This window comes from Rhincodon typus, chromosome 22, assembly GCF_021869965.1.
Source record: "Rhincodon typus isolate 14 chromosome 22, sRhiTyp1.1, whole genome shotgun sequence".
NCBI lineage: Eukaryota > Metazoa > Chordata > Chondrichthyes > Orectolobiformes > Rhincodontidae > Rhincodon > Rhincodon typus.
The window spans coordinates 25931116-25948960 of NC_063353.1; the positions used below are offsets into that span (position 1 = coordinate 25931116).

The 17845-nt window shown below is 40.8% G+C and overlaps 1 protein-coding gene across 1 annotated transcript in view; it reads left to right on the forward strand.

Annotated features, from left to right (window-relative positions):
• The window catches only part of LOC109931996 (voltage-dependent calcium channel subunit alpha-2/delta-1), a 612802-nt gene that overhangs the window by 260173 nt on the left and 334784 nt on the right, over nucleotides 1-17845 (forward strand). The window lies entirely within an intron of this gene.

Consider the following 17845-nt stretch of genomic DNA (forward strand, 5'->3'; position numbering starts at 1 on the left):
GCTCCTCTGATGCTGCTTGGCCTGCTGTGTTCATCCAGCTCTACACCGTGTTATCTCAGATTCTCCAGCATCGGCAGTTCCTAATATCTCAGTACCTAACTAGACCCTGGTTTAGACCAGTCATTTCTCCTCAGATATTGATTCTTTTCTGAGCTAGGACAAATGATCACACAGTAGCCATTCCTCAAATGAAAACACCTCCTCACAATATATCTTGTTTGACACTCCTGACTCGAAACAATTCTGCATTTGTGTGTCAATATGAAAGGGTGATGACACTGTGCTGCAAATATAGTTAGCAGTAACAAACCAGACGATCAGATAATCAACACAAAATTTACACTCCAAAGCTTCATCTCTATTCTTCTTTCTTTGATGTATGCCATATGCTAATACGACTGGCCACCTCACAATCTGAGCGATACACGGTAATTAAATAAAATCTGCGGAAGCATATGCTGCAATGGATAATGTGCTCAATCCTAGCACTACAGTCTGTAAAATAAAGCTGTCATTGGAAAATAATTCTCTTGTAAAACTTGACAGGTTGTGTAAACATTATTTAATAATCTGTCCATGCTCAGTGATAGATATTGAACACAGCTACAATTGTGTTTTTCTTTCTGCATAGTCAAACCCTCTTCCAGTTTTTTTTTAATGATATGTGCTTTATCCTGTCGGTCAATTTTATGATATGTCTCTGCTGTAAATATTGAGCAGATCTAAATCATTTTCCTTTACACAATATCTGCCCATTCCACACAGTGTCCAGAAGGAGGGCTTCCCTTGATCAATTCTGAGCATCTCCTTGTAGGTGTCTTCTATATGATTGGCAGTGGCTTGGGAACAGTAATTACCCTTATGTCATGCATCATGAATTTCATTGAGGAGAGCCAATAAACTGGGGGTGGGGGGGGGTGGGGGAGGAATTATTTGTGTCAGAGAAAGAAGATAATTAATGAGCTGAGAGGTTGCTTGAGGTGAGATTTTGTGCGAACTTCAGTCACATATCTCATTACAAATTTAATATACAGGATTAACTGGCTTACGGATTTTGTAGTCACACACTGCAAGTGGAATTAGCTTCTTAAACCTTTACTTAATTACTATTTAAAGACCCAGCTCCAGTGGGATTTCATGAGGTGGTGAAAACCTGTTTAGGTCATCTGGCACTTTCTGTGTACTAGAATTTGGAGAGGACTTACAGCGGAATAAATCACAGTGGAAGAACTTTTCAATTTGTGATAAAAGATTATATTTTCTAGCTTTTAATATTCATGTCGTTAATTGAATGATGCTCCAAGTTGGATCATCCGTTAATATTAATTCTGAGCAGTGGCTTTTGTAACCTGATTTTTGGTATAAAAGCAGTCTAGAGCATTTCCTTAGAGGGCCTGTGATTAAACTACTTACCAGTGAATATAACAACAAATGAATTTACACTTCTCTGTGACTTGACTGAATCGGTTCAAACTGTAATTTGCTGTTAATTTTGACCCAGATACTGAAGGGAATTTTAGCAACTCATAATAATGTGAACAATCAGGATCCTGACCATTATCCATTTCCAGTTGGCTCATTTATGGTTCTAAAAGAAGCTAGATGTAGTGTGCTTGCTGACTGAAAATAGAAATATTCTAATCATTGACCCACTGTTCAAATTTGACTCTGGCTGGTTTGGTTTCCCAGGTCTCAGGAAACCTGGCAGCTTTAAGGAAATCAATACTGCTACGTCCAGGGTATAAATACACTTCCATTTATGAATTGGATCCAGTGTACTCGCCTGATTAATCCCTTGGCAATCAGTTAGCTCGCTCGAAACTCTTAATCTCTACCACCCTCCAACCTGCCCCCAGGGACTCCAGCCTTGCTGCCTCCAATATCTCATAACCTCACCCTGACCTCCAATTCCTCAGCCCTCTCAAGTTGAATTCCCTCTGGCTTCCACTCTCCAACTCTGATCCCTACCAGCCTCTGACAAGCCCCACTCTCCATTTCCTCTGCTTCTAACCTTAGGCCCTTCCTCCCTCACCTCAATTTCCAATTGACTAGATTTGTCATGCCTATATTGTAACAAGGTCAGCCAGGTGTACCTCATAGAATATGAGTTCCCTGATTGGGGCTAATAACCTGGTCTAATCAGGGAGCCCTGGCTGACAAGATATAACCAGGAGAGTCAGAGGTACTGCTCCCTATGAGAGCTGGCTGTGAGGAAGCTGGGATGTCAAGGACTTTCCACGTGTAAATAAATGGTGACTATGTGATGGGATACTGGCCTCTGAGGAGTTATTTCATTCACAAAGCAAGGAAAATCCAATTCAGTTAATTTTTTTAATGTGTTTAGCCCTCTGTTATTCATCAACAAAGAATTAGAAGGTGTTGTCAACACTGCTTCGAAATAGTATTTACTCACTAATAACCTGTTACCTCGTGTCCAGTTTACAACCTTGGTTCAAATGTGGGCAAAAGATATGGGTGGCACGGTGGTTAGCACTGCTGGCTGACAACGCCAGGGACCTGGGTTCAATTCCAGCCTCGGGCAGCTGTCTGTGTGGAGTTTGCACATTCTCCCTGTGTCTGCATGGGTTTTCTCTGGGTGCTCCGGTTTCCTCCCACAGTCCAAAGATGTGCAGGCTAGGTGGATTGGCCATGCTAAATTGCCCATAGTATAGATTAGGTGGGTTATAGGGGGTTGGGTCTGGGTGGGTTGCTCTAAGGGTCGGTGTGGACTTGTAGGGCCAAAGGGCCTGTTTCCACACTGTAGGGATTCTATGATAAGAACCGAGTTCCAGAGATTAGGTGAAAGTAACTGGCCTTGACATCAAAAGTCCCAGTAAAATTGATGTCAGTGGGAATTGTGAAAATACATCACTATGTTAAGTGATAGCATAACAGATTGTTGTTGTTGAACACCAATGGCCTTAGTTCCAGCTGTGCCTCAGGGTTCCTTTTATGCATGTGTGACATTTGTTGGCTGGGATCATATTTATTGCCCATCCCTAATGCCCATCCTTAAAGTACTGAGCTGCCTCCTTAAACCTTAGGATATGGGGACACTCAGTGTTGTTAGGAAGGCGTTGATTCAGTGACAATGAAGGAAGAGTGATAAAGTAGGAGAGTGCCCTAATCTCTGCCATCTTTAGCTGCTTCATCAAGGACTGTCCCTCTCGTGTAAAGTCAGGGTGGGGTTGTTCACTGATGAATGCACAATGTTGAGTACCATTTGTCTCTCCCCAGGTGCTGAAATAGTTCCTGTCTGCTTGCCCATGACCTGACACATTCAAATTTGCACTCTTTAGTGTCAGATGTTATTGATGTTACCTAAGTATCAGGCAATGACAATCTCCAACCAGAGAAAATCTAAATATTGTCCCTTGACATTCAGTGGCAGTACCATTGCTGAATCCACCATAAACCGACAACCTTGGGGTTACTGTACAGCCTGCAGCAGTTTAAGAATGCAGCTTAGCACTAACTTCTACTGGGCAATTCGGGATGAGCTGTAAATGCTATTGTTGTTAGTGACACCCACATCCTGTTAATAAATTTTAAAAACGTGTAAACAGAGCTATGAGTTTAACGTAGTTAAAGAAAAAGTAACAAAAACTCTATTTTTAAAGCAAACATAAAATATGGTAAAATACCTCTTTGGCCAATGTTGTACGGTTTTTAACGATTACTTTGGGCCCATGTCTTCCATCAGCCTCATAATTTTGTTCAAATTGAAATCTCTAATTACAACAAAAGGAAGAGATGAGAAAACACATTGAATAAAATGACTTGTGGACCAGTGTGAAAAAGAATTATATTCCAAATGAATTGGAATCCTGTGTGAGAGACTAAAATTGGCAATTCTAAGCACAATTTGAATCTGAAAGCAATTGCTGTAGTAATGAGATATATTTATAAGTATGTACAGTGCATAAGATGATCACATTTTTCCAGCCAAAACAATCGTGCTTTTGCATATGCTTAGCATATAAATTGACCTCTCCCATCCTTTACAGCCATGACTTGCTATACATACAATACATTATTAGTTTTGCTCACTTCATGACTGGGTACAAGGGCAGAGCAGGAGATATGCACAGCATTGCAAAAATGTGTAGGAGTTTAAGATACAGCCACAAATAGCTTGGAGTAATGAGCCTTCCACCAAAATGAATGGAGCATGAAGCATATTTCAAGTTAAAAGTCAGAACATTTGCTTATCTACCAAATAACTCTACTGCACCGATAGAAATCGATACGAGTGAGAAACTGATGCAGGAATGGAAGAAAAAGTGATCCATCCAAGAGAATTGGATTGACTTCCTGAAAATGAGCAGAATCGTTTCATTGTTATCAGAGTCTGGAAGTGTGCAGTCATGACCGAGACTCTTTCAGTGTTTACAACGAGCTGATCTCCTGAACCAAGCCTCACTCATTGACATAGGTGCCCTCAACTATATCCCACAGCAAGCTTGTCATTTCTACGTCAGCACAAATCTACCCAGGCAGGACTGTCTGATAAGTGAGAACAAAAAGGGACACCAGTGCAGATGGAATCTTTGCTGAGAAAATAAAATGAGGAGATGTCGGTGTTGTACCAGGGTGGACAAGGTCAAAAATCACACAGCACCCAGCTCATAGTCCAACAGGTTTATTTGAAAATGCAAGCTTTCGTAGCTGATCTCTGTCCTCAGGCATAGTGCGAGAGAGACGGTATAAGACACAGAATTTATAAGCAGAAAAGTAACAACCCTAAAACTGGATGACTCTTCTTGAATCAGTTAAGAAGGAGACTACTGATTAAAATGCAAAATCCAGATTCCTTTCAAGTAATTCACCCAAGATCATTAAAGGTTTTATCAATGTATACAAGAGGTGACATCTCAGGTCAGACAATGCATTTTAGGTGTGAGGTCTTGCTTAGAATCTGTCTATGTTTTAAACTGGGATTACGGTTTTAGTCTTTTTGAGCAAAACAGAATGTATCTTCAACTACACAAACATCTTGGATGAAATAATTCGAGTGTGTGTTGTGTGTGTGTATGTGTGTGTGCTTGAAAGAGTGTGAGTGTGAGGGAGTGTGTGTGTGAGAAAGAGGGCCTGTGTAAGTGTGCGAGTGTGTGTGTGTATGTGTGAATGTGTGCATGTGTGTGTGGGAGTATTCAATGTGATGGGGTAACCTGTAGCGCGACATGAACCCAAGATCATGATTGAGGCCATCCTCATGGATAGGAACTTGGCCATCAGCTTCTGCTCAGCAATTTTGTGTTGTTGTGTATCTCAAAGCCCACCTTGGAGGATACGATCGGAGGCTGAATGTCCTTGACTCCTGAAGCGATCCCCCACTGGGAGGGAACACCTTTGTCCGCTGATCTTTGTGCAGTGTCCATTCATCCATTCATCCATTGTTGTAGCATCTGCATGGTCTCGCCAACATACCAAGCCTCAGGACATCCTTGTTTGCATTGTATGAGTTAGACAACATTGGCCGAGTCACACGAGTGTCTGCTGTGTACTGGTGGGTGATGCTCCCATCTGTGATGGTAGTATCCATGTCAATGATCTGAGCTGTGTTGCAGAGGTTGCCATTGGCAGGGTTGTGGAGTGTTGTGATTGATGTTGTCCTGAAGGCTCGGTAGTTTGCTGCAAACAATGGTCTGTTTAAGGTTTGGCAGATGTTTGAAGATGAGAAGTGGAGGTGTAGGGAAGATTTTGGTGAGGTACTCAACATTGTTGGTAATATGTTGAAGGCTGCGAAGAACGTGGCATAGTTTCTCCACTCCCAGGAAGCACTGGACAGCGAAAGGTACCCTATTGGTCATATCTCATGTCTGTTTTCTGAGAAGGTCATTACGGTTTTTCACTGTGACACGGTGAAATTGGCGATCGATGAGTAGAGCATCATATCCTGTTCTTAAGAAGGTATTCTTCAACACCTTCAGATGTCTGTCACGTTCCTCCTTATCTGAGCAGATCCTGTGTACGTGTAGGGCTTGTCCGTAGGGGATGGCTTTTTTTAATATGTTTCGGGTGGAAGCTAGAGAAATGCAGCTTTGTGAGGTTATCCATTGGCTTGCGGTAGAGTGAGGTACTGAGGTGTCTGTTCTTGATGGAGATGGAGACTGATTCTAAAGGGTAGTCCATGATAAGTCTGATGGTGGGATGAAACTTGTTGATATCACAATATAATTGTTTCAGTGATTGCTCGACATGAGACCAAAGGAAGAAAATATGTCATCAATTTATCTGGTGCATAGCATTGGTCGGAGATCCCGCGCAGCAAAGATGTCTTGTTTGAACCTGTGAATGAAAATGTTGCCATATCGGGGTGCAAATTTGGTTCCCATGGTTGTTCCATACATCCGAATGAAGAGCCTGCTGTCGAAGGTGAAGCAGTTGTGGTCAAGGATGAAGCAGATGAGTTGTAGGATGGCATCTGGAAATTGGCAGTTGTTGGTATTGAGTACTGATGCTGTTGCAGTGATGCCGTCATCGTGGGGGCATGCTGATGTAGATTATCAAAACATCCATTGTGATGAGGAGTATTTCTGGTTTGACTGGTCCTTGGGTGCTGAGTTTCTGTGGGAACCCATGGTGTCACAGCAGAAACTGGGGGTTCTTTTTATAATGGATTTCAAGATGCCCTTGACATAGCCAGAGAGCTTTGTACACAGGGCCCTATTGCCTGATATGACTGGATGCCAGGTATGTTGGCTTTGAGAATCTTTCTCTCTTAAGCGCACACACGCACACGCACATGCACGCACAGACATGGACACTCACGCACATATTCAGACACAGATACACACATGAATTATTATATCCAAAATATTTGTGTAGTTGCAGATTTATTATGTTTTGCTCAAAAAAAAACCTGACCCCAGTTTAAGACAGACAGATTCTAAGCAAGACCTCACATCTAAAATGCATTGTCTGACCTGAGATGTCACCTCTTGTATATATTGATAAAGCCTTTAATTATCTCAGGACAACTACTTGAAAGAAATCTGGATATTTCATTTTAATTAGTAGTCTCCTTCCTGACTGATTAAAGATTCAACAAGAGGCAGCCAGTTTTAGGGTTGTTACCCTTCTGCTTATAAATTCTGTGTCTTATAGCCTCTCTCTCACACTATGCCTGAGGAAGGAGCTGAACTGCAAAAGCTGGTGTTTTCAAATAAACCTGTTGGACTATAAATTGGTGTTGTTATTTTTGACCTTGAGAAACTGAAATACAAGGGAGAAGTGCTCTTGATATGAGTAAATGAGCTCATCTTGAGGGAGGAGGTTTACTGAAATGCTGTAATTGTGAGCATCTCCAAGAAAATAGATAAGACCTATTGCAGTAACTATGCAAGGATCCACATGCTGCATACCTTGGGGAACGTGATGATAAACTCCTTCTCAATTGTCTGCTCCCAGTGGCTAAAGAACACCAATGGGACTCTCAATGTGGATGCTTTCGATTTAAGAAACAGAGTACTCTTGGTCTTCACAGCAAGACAAGTTCAAGAAAAATGCAGCAATCTTTATTCATGTCTTTCTTTGATCCAGAATTATTGTGGAGCTTTTTCCTTAAGTTTGTTCCTCCCAGAGGTTTGTTACCATTCTCCATCTGCTGCATGACAACACACAAGCTGTGATCCTCATCAATGGGCCCATCACAGACAGACAACTATGCAAACTTGGGTCAAGCAAAGCCAACACTCTTCTCCACTTCCCCAACACAGCACTCCACCCTGTATCCATGATGCTTTTTGCTGGAGTGGAGTTTCTCTACAGACTGAATAGGAAACTGTTCAACTTGCATTGCCTCCAGCACAGAACCAAGACCACGTCCACCTCTGCCATTCAGTTGCAGTATACAGATGAGTGTAAGTGCACACTCTGAAGCTGACTGCCATGCTGTTTTTGGTGCAATCACGATGCATATGAGAGAATTAGCCTTTTCCTCATCATTTGGAAAACAGGCCCTTTACCATGTTGATCCCAATGCACAGCAGTTGCTGACAACTGTCAAGGTTTGGGCCTACCACTGGATAACATTCTCAGACCTTGGGAATCTCCTTTCCATGAGCACTTCAAATTCAGCACCAAGCTTAATCTCTACAGCGCTGTAGTGTCACCTGCCCTTCTGTATGCATCAGAGACATAGACAATGTACAATAGATATCTCAAATCCTTAGAGAAATGTCACCCATACTGTTTCCACAGAATCCTCTGAGTCCAATAACAGTTTAGGTTTTCCAATACCTGTGCCATCTCTCAGGCCAACCTGATGGGTGAGGTGTATTGTCCACATTCCTGGCACAAGGTTTCCAAATCCAGCTCTTTTATTCTGAGCTTTGTCATAGAAAATAGTTTGACAAAACTGTCCATCCATTGTAATTTTGGAGAATAATAAGAGACTCTGCTTCTTAAATGGAAAGAATCCACATTGAGAGTCCCATCGGATTTCTTTAGCCGCTGGAAGCAGACAATTGTGAAGGGTTTTATCGTCGCCCTCCACTTAGTGAGCAGCATTTGGATCCTTGTGTAGTTATTGCAATAGGTCTTATCTGCTTTTGACAAATCTGTGACAGATTTGTGTGCAGTTTTAAAAGTCTGTGTATTTGCAGTAAGTTGCTGACATTGACTGAGTGAACATTTAATATATCTTACCAAAAAGCATTGTCCATGGATATAGAGAGCGACTCGAGAGAATTCAATTGACAACAGCTAATCATTGGCTGAAGTTAATATGCTGTAGGTGAGTAAGCCAAAGTCACCACAAAGGCAGTTACAAAGTCTTGTTGCTGGTGCTTATCTAACATTGGAATTGTAAACACAGTGCAACAGCAACACAGGATATCACAGGGCATAATATCCGTCGTTCAACGTTTGGGTGCCTGCCTCAATAAATCATTCAAGAATCATGTTCACATTGGATGGGACAGATGAATGGCTGACAAAAAAATAATTCACCAAGAGTAGAAAGAGGCATGTTGTCCCCTTTGATATTTTGTGTGGTTTTTGTCATTAAACTGTGGGGTGCTATTTATGCAAAAACTGTTATTCAATCATTCAAAAGAATAAGAATATTCAATTCAGTGGATGGAGAAGAAGCTAATTTGTTGTGGACGGATGATTATGAAGCTAAAAAATGTCAAATTTGATCTGGAGTTGAATCTTTATGATGATACTATAGCTAAAGTGACTCAATGAATTTGATGAACTTCTTGCCTTGAATGTCAAAGACAGTGAATTTAATGTGTTCTAAATAATGTAAATTGCCAGTATTTTATTTCATGTTTCAAAATGGCAAAAATTCACATTTTTTTTATTTAGCATATAAGTCGAACTCCATTTTTGGAATAATCTTTGGAGATTTTAGAGATTGACTTATACCCTGGCATCTGTAGCTGCTACAGGAAAGGGAGCAAGCTGGGGAGTGCAGGATTCAGGTCTGGGAGAGAACAGAGTGTTGTAAATGAGGGGTTATCATTAGAACTCTAAATATTTCTGATCTATTGACCCAGGTCCAGAAACCCAATGTAAATGATAAGAATCTGTGTACGCTAAGACAGCAACCTCTAATTCTTAACAAGTAATAGGTGACAAATAGTGACAATTTAATTACAATACAGAGAGAAGAGTATTGTATTGTTAAAAGAAAAATAAAAATTATATATACATTGTGGATGAATAGCTAAAGGTGAAGTAGAAAAGGATCTGAGGATGATAGCATAATAGTTCAGTAGTTAATGTGCTAAATTGCTGTGAAACAGTGACAAGCAAAACAAATAGAATATAATTACTATATTAATCGATCAGAAAAATTAAATGGGAAGATTTCATAATAAAGTGTACAGTGTCCTTGTTGGATTGTGCTGTAAGTAACGGGTTCAGTGGCACAAAGAAATAAGAAAATTTTCAAGCCAGACTTATGGTACCAAGAGGAACATTAACTCTGATCACTGAACGCTCTGCAAGATAATCCTGAACTATCTGACTTAGCATTGAATTAGGAAGGGATACATGTGTATTGTGGAAAAAAGGACACCTTTAGTCAAAGCTTTTATCTTCCACTCATCGAGACAATTTGCAAGAATACCAATTTACAGGGAATACAAACCTTTTAAGTTGTGAGAGGAGAATGCTATTTGGTTGGCAAGTGGATTGATTGGTAGATGTGTTGTCCTGGAAAATACACTAGTTTCATGATCATTGACAGTTAACTGCAAGGCTTTGTTTAAAATTTAAATGAGGCAGTTTGACACTGATTGGTCAGGGCCTGGTCTTGAGGAACGTACCAGTGAATGACTGTCACCTATATTGTTGAATTGGAACAGGTGCTGTGCTTGCACATGTTCTTCCTATTTGCAAGAACAGTGTACTAATCTTAGTTTCCTGTACATGCAAGTGCACCAGATTGGGATCCTGATTTGCAATTGCTTGAATTGGCTGTCAGCATAATTCTTCACACACCCAGGATTTGCAGCAAATGTTATCCAATTGACGAATCACATCTAATATAGAATGCTGTGTTTCGTGTTTTGCGAGTTGGCTACAATCAGCACTTGTTTGTTGCAAACAGCCAAAGGATATTCTGTTTGATATGATCCATGAGTCTTTGGGACATCCAGCCTTGAAACCTGGCATCACCCTGACACTGTTTTTCATGACTCATTTCTGAGATGGGCAGGATTTTTTTTTGACTTGATAGCAGCGTCCTGTTAGTGGTGAACATTACTTGTCCAGCCACTGCACAGAGGAATGACAAAGCAACAAGCTTCATCTGTTGTTCTAACCTTTGAGTTACCTTACCCTTCAGGATAATCTGAAGCAGATACAGCAGGACCTTAGGGCCATTCCTGATGTTTTTGTGATATACAATGAGAAATGTTTCAATGCTTTTCAGTGATGTGGGAGATTGTATATCCAACTGAGTAGGCAGATGACAGCTTTTGCAGTAGAGCACTCCTTTCCTACCAGATTGAAGTGACAGCTAGCTTGATAGATTACACGTTAATTATAGTAAGATTGAATCCCCCACTCACCCACCCATCACTGATTTGTGATTTTGGTGACAGAATACAAGCATATGGAGTACGAACAGGAGTACCAGCACCACTATTTGATAATATTATGGCTGATCTGATTGTGACTTTAACTTTATCTTCTCATCTACCCCCAATAAACCAGGACTTCTTGGTCAAAAAGCCATTTACCCCTTACCTTTAAAATATTCAATGATCCCACCCCACCACTTTCTGGGAAAGATACTATCCAAAGATGCACTAACCTCTGAGAGAAATGATTTCTCCTCTTTTCCAATTTAATTAAGGGATTTTGAGTTTTAAACTGGTCCCCTAGTTCTAGTCTCTCCCACAGGGAGAAACATCCTCTGTGTCCAGTTCCTTCAGCATCTGAAGGAACCCTCGCGACAATGGGTTTCGGCCCAAAATGTTGACTTTCCTGCTCCTCTGATGCTGTCTGACCTGCTGTGCTTTTCCAGCTTCACACCTAGAGACTCTGTCTTCATTCGTGTGCTGTCCTTATTGTCTCCTTTAGGATCTTGCATGCTTCAGTAAGATCATCTCACATTCTCGTTAGTCCAGCCTGTCTAATCTTTCCTCCTGAGATAACAACACCCCCATCTCCCAACCTCAGGTATCAGTCAGGTGAACCTTCTCTGTAACTGCTTTTATGTAGTTACACACTCTTTTTAAAAAAAAAATGGAAATCAAAATTGTACAAGAGTACTCTGATGTGGTCTCACCAATGCCCTTTACTACTGCAGTACAACATCCTTACTTGTATGTTCCATTCCTGTTGTAATAAACACTTGCCTTCCTAGCCACTTGCTCTATGTCCATACAAACATTTATGGTTCATGTACCAGGACACCCAGATCTCTCTGTGCTTCACAGTTTTGTAATCTCTCTCCATTTAAATAACATGGTGTTTTTATCTTCTTCTTGCAAAAGTGGATAAGTACAGTTTTTCTCACATTATACTCCATCTGCCATTTTTTTGCCCACTTACTTAACCTGACTATATCCATTTGCAGATTCCTTATCTCTTCTGCGCAACTTAGTCAGTCACCGACATATCATTGGGCCAAACTGATTCTGGACTAATTCATTAGTGTTCCCTAATTGCTTATCTTTTGTTTGCACTCCCTGCAATTCCTTTAAAACTATTTGTAATACTTGACTTGCAATTTTGTTTAACTTAAATATTTTCATTATATCTCTTTTGTGGTTTTGTTCTGTTGGTTGTCCAAAATTACATTTGACTTCATTATTTAGCAGCTTGTTCGTATATTCTAAAATTATATCCATGAACCTTCCGACGTATGTTTCACTTCTAATCCAAGTAATTACCTTTTGCAAAAAGAGGGAAAGAAATTAGAGCAAAGCATGGACTGTGTGCGGAAAAGGGAAAAAAATAAAAGAGTAACCGATAAGTGATAATTCAGAGCCTTTGGTCATAGTGAAAAGCAACGTGGAGACAAGAACTGGAATTGAGAGTTGGGAGCACATAGATTAAATTTTGAGTTAACTTTTTTGATTGACAGAAGGGTCAAAGGTTATGAGAGGCAAACATGATCCTACCAAATGGCAGGCTCGAGGGATCAAATGTCCTTCTCCTAATCCTCATTCATTTGATGTTCTTTTGTGTTGTAGAGGGGGAGTGATGGGGCTCAAATTCAGAAGGAGAGCTTACATCATAAGTGAGTGCCCTTTGAATGAGATCTGGGATTAGAAGCTGAGCCAGGAGGCCCTGGTCTCCAACTGCTCCAGACGTCTAATAAAATCTCTGAACAGGTTGATTGGAAAATATCTAGAAGGTCAGGTTTAGAAACAATAATAATAGATAAGGTTGAGCTGAGATATTTTTAGTGTTGAAGTTTGGGACCTGGGGCTTGCTGAGGTGTAGGACCATGATGTGCAGGGAAATTCAAGGTCTGAGATATAGATATAAGATATAGGAACAGAATTAGGCCATTCAGCCCATTGAGTCTGCTCCACCATTTGATCATGGTTGATATATTTCTCAACCCCAATTCTCCTGCCTTCTACCTGCAACCCTTGATCCCCTTACTAGTTAACAACTATCTATATCTGTCTTAAATGAATTCAATAACTTGGCCTCCACAGCCTTCTGTGTCAATGAGTTCCAGAGATTCGCCATCCTGTGGCTGATGAAATTTCTCCTATTTTCAGTTCGAAAGGGTCGTCCCTTCAATCTAAGGCTGTGCCATTGGTTTCTAGTCTCTCCTTCCAGTGGAAACATCTTCTCCTCATCCACTCTATCCAGTGCTCTCAGTATTCTGTAAGTTTCAATCAGTTAGTTCCACATCCTCCTAAACTCCATCAAGTGCAGACCCAGATTCCTCAACTGCTCATATGACCAGCCCTTTATCCTGCAGATAATTATTTTAAACCTCCTTTGGATTGTTTTCAATGCTAGCACATTTTTCCTTAGATATGGAGCCTAAAACTGCTGAAATTATTCCAAATGATATCCGACCAGAGCCTTGTATGGCCTCAGCAGTACATTTCTGCTCTCTACCCTAGCCCTCTTGAAATGAATGCTGACATTGCATTTGCCTTAACTGCTGACTGAATCTGGATTATTCCATTTGCCACTTTTCCCCCTCTGTTAGTCTGCTCCACTCCTTCTGCAGTCTCCCTGCTTCCTCAACACAACCTGTCCGTCCACCTAGCTTTGGTCATCTCAAAACTTAGTAAGAATGTCCTCAGTTCCTTCGTCCAGATCATTAATCTATAATATGAATAGTTGTGGTCCCAACAGTGACCCCTGTGGAACTCCAATAGTCACCGTCTGCCATCCTGAAAAAGACCCCTTTATCTCCACTTTCTGCCTTCTGCCAGTCAGCCAATCCTTTATCCATGCCAGTGTCTTGTCCCTAACACCATGAGCTGGTATCTTATTTACCAGCCTCCTGTGCAGCACCTTGTCACAGGCCTTTTGGAAATCCAGGCAGATCATGTCTACTGGCTCTCCTTTGTCAACTTGCTTGTTACGTCCTCAAAAAATTCTAAAAGATTTGTCAGCCATGACATCATCTTGATGAAGCTGTGCTGACTCAGCCCTATTTTACCGTGCATTTCCAAGTACTGTACAATGTCATCCTTAATAATGGACAGCAAAATATTACCAATAACCAAGGTCAGGTTCACCAGCCTATAATTTCCTGCCTTCTTCCACCCTCCCTTCTTAAACAGGCACGTTACATTAGTTATTTTCCAGTCCTCGGGGACCCTCCCTGACTCCAGAAAGATCAGTACCAATGCCTCTACAATCTCCTCAGCTCTCTCATAGAATTCCTACAGTGTGGAAACAGGCCCTTCGGCCTAACAAGTCCACACCGACCCTCAGAGCATCCCACCCAAACCCATCCCCCTATAACTCACCTCATCTACATATTCCTGAACACTGCAGGCAATTTAGCATGGCCAATCTACCCAGCCGGCACATCTTTGGACTTTGGGAGGAAACCAGAGCACCCGGAGGAAACCCACACAGACATGGGGAGAATGTGCAACTCCACACAGACAGTCACCCGAGGGTGGAATTGAACCCTCAACCTGGTGCTGTGAGGCAGCAGTGCTAACCACTGAGCCACTGTGCTGCTCCCTTTGGGAGTCTTGGGTGTAGCCCATCTGGTGCAATGAATTTATCCACCTTGAGACCTTTCAGCTTCTCCAGCATCTTCTGTTTAGTGATGGCCACTACACTCACGTCTGCCTCTGACTCTTTTGAAGTTCTGGTATGTTACTGGTGTCTTCCACTGTTAAGTCTGATGCAAAGTATCTACTCAATTCCTCCACCATTTCTCTGTTCCCAGTACAATGTCTCACTTTTTATATATCTAAAAACACTCTTGCAATCTTCTTTTATATTACTGGCTAGCTTACTCCCCAGTTAATGCTCCTTCAGTTATCCTCTGCTAATTTTTGAAGTCTCCCCAGTCCTATGGCGCTCCACTAATTTTCACAACATTGTACGCTTTTTCTTTTGATCTTGGTTTTCTGCTGGCCCTAACTTCCCTTGTCAGCCATGGTTGTCTGGTGGACTTCTCATGGAATTAATTTCTGTGAAGTGTAATTTAACCTATTGATAGAAATTTCAGCTTTAGCAGAGCCAACATGAACACAACATACCCTCCTAGCTGAAATGCTATTAAGTTGAATTTATTCTGGTAACTATTTCTACTGAATATGCACGAGCTGTGGTTCACTATCTTTTATCTTTCGCTGTTATTCATGTCATTCCAAATTTCCCTTTGGATGTTGAGGGCCAAGATGTAAACGGCTTGTTTTTCTGTTACTCCATAGGAAGGATGAAACCTCAATCATATTCATACAGATAAACAAGCCCAAAGCAGATAAATATCAACATTGAGCATTATAGGGTAAAGTCACCGTTACCAGAGAGGGACACCTGGTAGTGGCTTAACCTTGGGGTCACCGTGCTTCAGGTCAGGAGAGGGGTTGAGAAGGAGAAAGCCTGAGTTGGTGCAGGAATTGAACACACACTGTTGGCGTCACTCTGCGTCACAAACCAGCTCTTCAACCAACCGAGCTAAACCCATCCCCAATTAGGGACTACGACACACTCATAAAAACAAATCCGTGCTCCATATCACATATTGCAACAGTACTCTGTAGTAAAGTGCTAAAAGTAGGAACCACAGGGGAGTTTGCTTAAGTTATATGAAGCTGCCCTTTATTCCAAAGCCTGCCAATTCTAGCAGTGTAATGCCAGGACTGCTCAATTAAGCCTACGGAAGACTGATACTGCAAATTAGATGAGTTTGATGAAAATAAACTTGGTGAAAATGGGCAGAATTTCAGTTACAGGCAACTCCATCATCTTTTTTGTTGAATAAAGATTGGGCATGTTACATTATCTCTGCCCATTGGCATTCATTTTGCTTCTGATAATGAATGGTCTTGGCCCAGTTTATACCAGAGTTTATGGCCTGTAATCCATCAGCATGGATATGTTTATGCATATAAATTGTAGTTGATGTGTGTGTTATGCAGGCAATTTAGTACTGATTCTGTTGTAACAGAGTTAAATATTCTGATCCCTGTGGTACCTTCATTTTAATTGGTAAAACTAATCAATATTTTCTTATTCAGACTCCTGACTTGAAGTGTGGCTTGTTTGGCAACAAGTTGTTATAATTTGATTGGTTCATAATGCATTGCACAAAGGATACTTTCAGGTGCATTATCTGAAATCTGAAAACCTTGGGACTGGGCCCATGCCAGATCTTGCTGTTTGGGGTAAAATCAGGTTCAGAAGACTGGGCTAAGTTGGTTCTGGTGGGATCAAGGGTCACTTGGCACAAGGGAAAAGACTGGCATACAAAGCCAGTAACTAATCTGGCATGTCAATGCAGCGCCTAGTGCAGCAAGCAACCAAGTTATTTTACAAAGTTACATATGACAAATTGTAAAAGTGTCCAGTTTTCAAATACCTCTGCTTTTCAGATTTAAGACACAACGTGTATTATGTACTGTAAACAGAAAATATACATATATTCAACTCTGAGGAGGAGTTATTGACCTGAAACATTTACTTTGTTATCCTCTCCATTGATGATGCCTGATCTGCTGAGCATTTCCAGCTCTTTGTTCTTATTTCAGATATAGTGTGATGCCTTTGTACTTGCAGTACATAGCATGCCTAGTCTAATACATATCCAAAAGATAACACCCCTGACAGTGCAAAACTTAGTATTGCATCCATTGGTCATCCGAGATTTTGTGTTCAAGTGTCTGGAACAGCACTTGGAAACATAACCTTCTCACTCACGTGGAAGGTCTGCCAACTTTGCCACAGCTATTTGCCATTTCTACAACTTTGTCCGTTATTCTGTGAAAATGATCAAGGATTGACTTTTAGTTTTGATACATTTCAATATCTATTTATTTCATGGTAATGCCTTACTATTCTTAAAGTTGAACATACACATGAAGGCATTGTGCAAATTGTGCTGGCCATGGTCAGTATTCAGCAGTAAAACCCACTAACCCACTAACACCCACGCCAAACAGGCTTTTGGAGATCCTGAACACTTCAATTAAAAACAGCCAAAAGAACTGCGGTTGCTGTAAATCAGAGACAGTTGTGAGGAAGGGTCTCTCGACCCGAAACATGAACTCCGATTTCTCTCCAAAGATGTTGCCAGACCTGCTGAGCTGTTCCAGCAATTTCTATTTTTGACTTCACTTAAAATGTTTGTGTCTGTTAAATAATATTTCAGTAGTTTTATTTGTATTATTGTGAAATAGCCGTTTTAAAATTTGATTCTGTTTCAAGTCTTATTTTGGCTATTGGAAATTTAAGTTATTACAAGCAATGGAAGTCAAGTTTTTCTAAATTATGTTTTGTGGTTGGATTATATTTTTCTCCCCTTTTTTGAGTTGCTGTCTTATTGATAAATTTTTCAAATTGATCATTCATGATTGATTGTGTTTATAAGCCTATCAAAATTTTTCATAGCTATTTTCTACCAAGTTCCATTGTGTTCAATTTGAAGTTCACAATCCCACCATTTCCTTCTTTGTTTCAGGTCTTTCTTTCATCCCTGATCCTTAAATACTGTGGCTTATTGTAATTGCTTTACAATGACCCTATTTGTTCCACTTTTACTATTAGCCAAACAATAATGCATACCCAAATGTTGACCCCTAGAACATGATTGAAATTTCACAAGAAGTATGGTCTGACTACTATATCCAGGAAATGTGCACATAGAAGATTTAATATTTCAGGCATATGAAAATGTGTTCTTTGTAGCAGGGTCACCATTAAGATGCCACTGGAG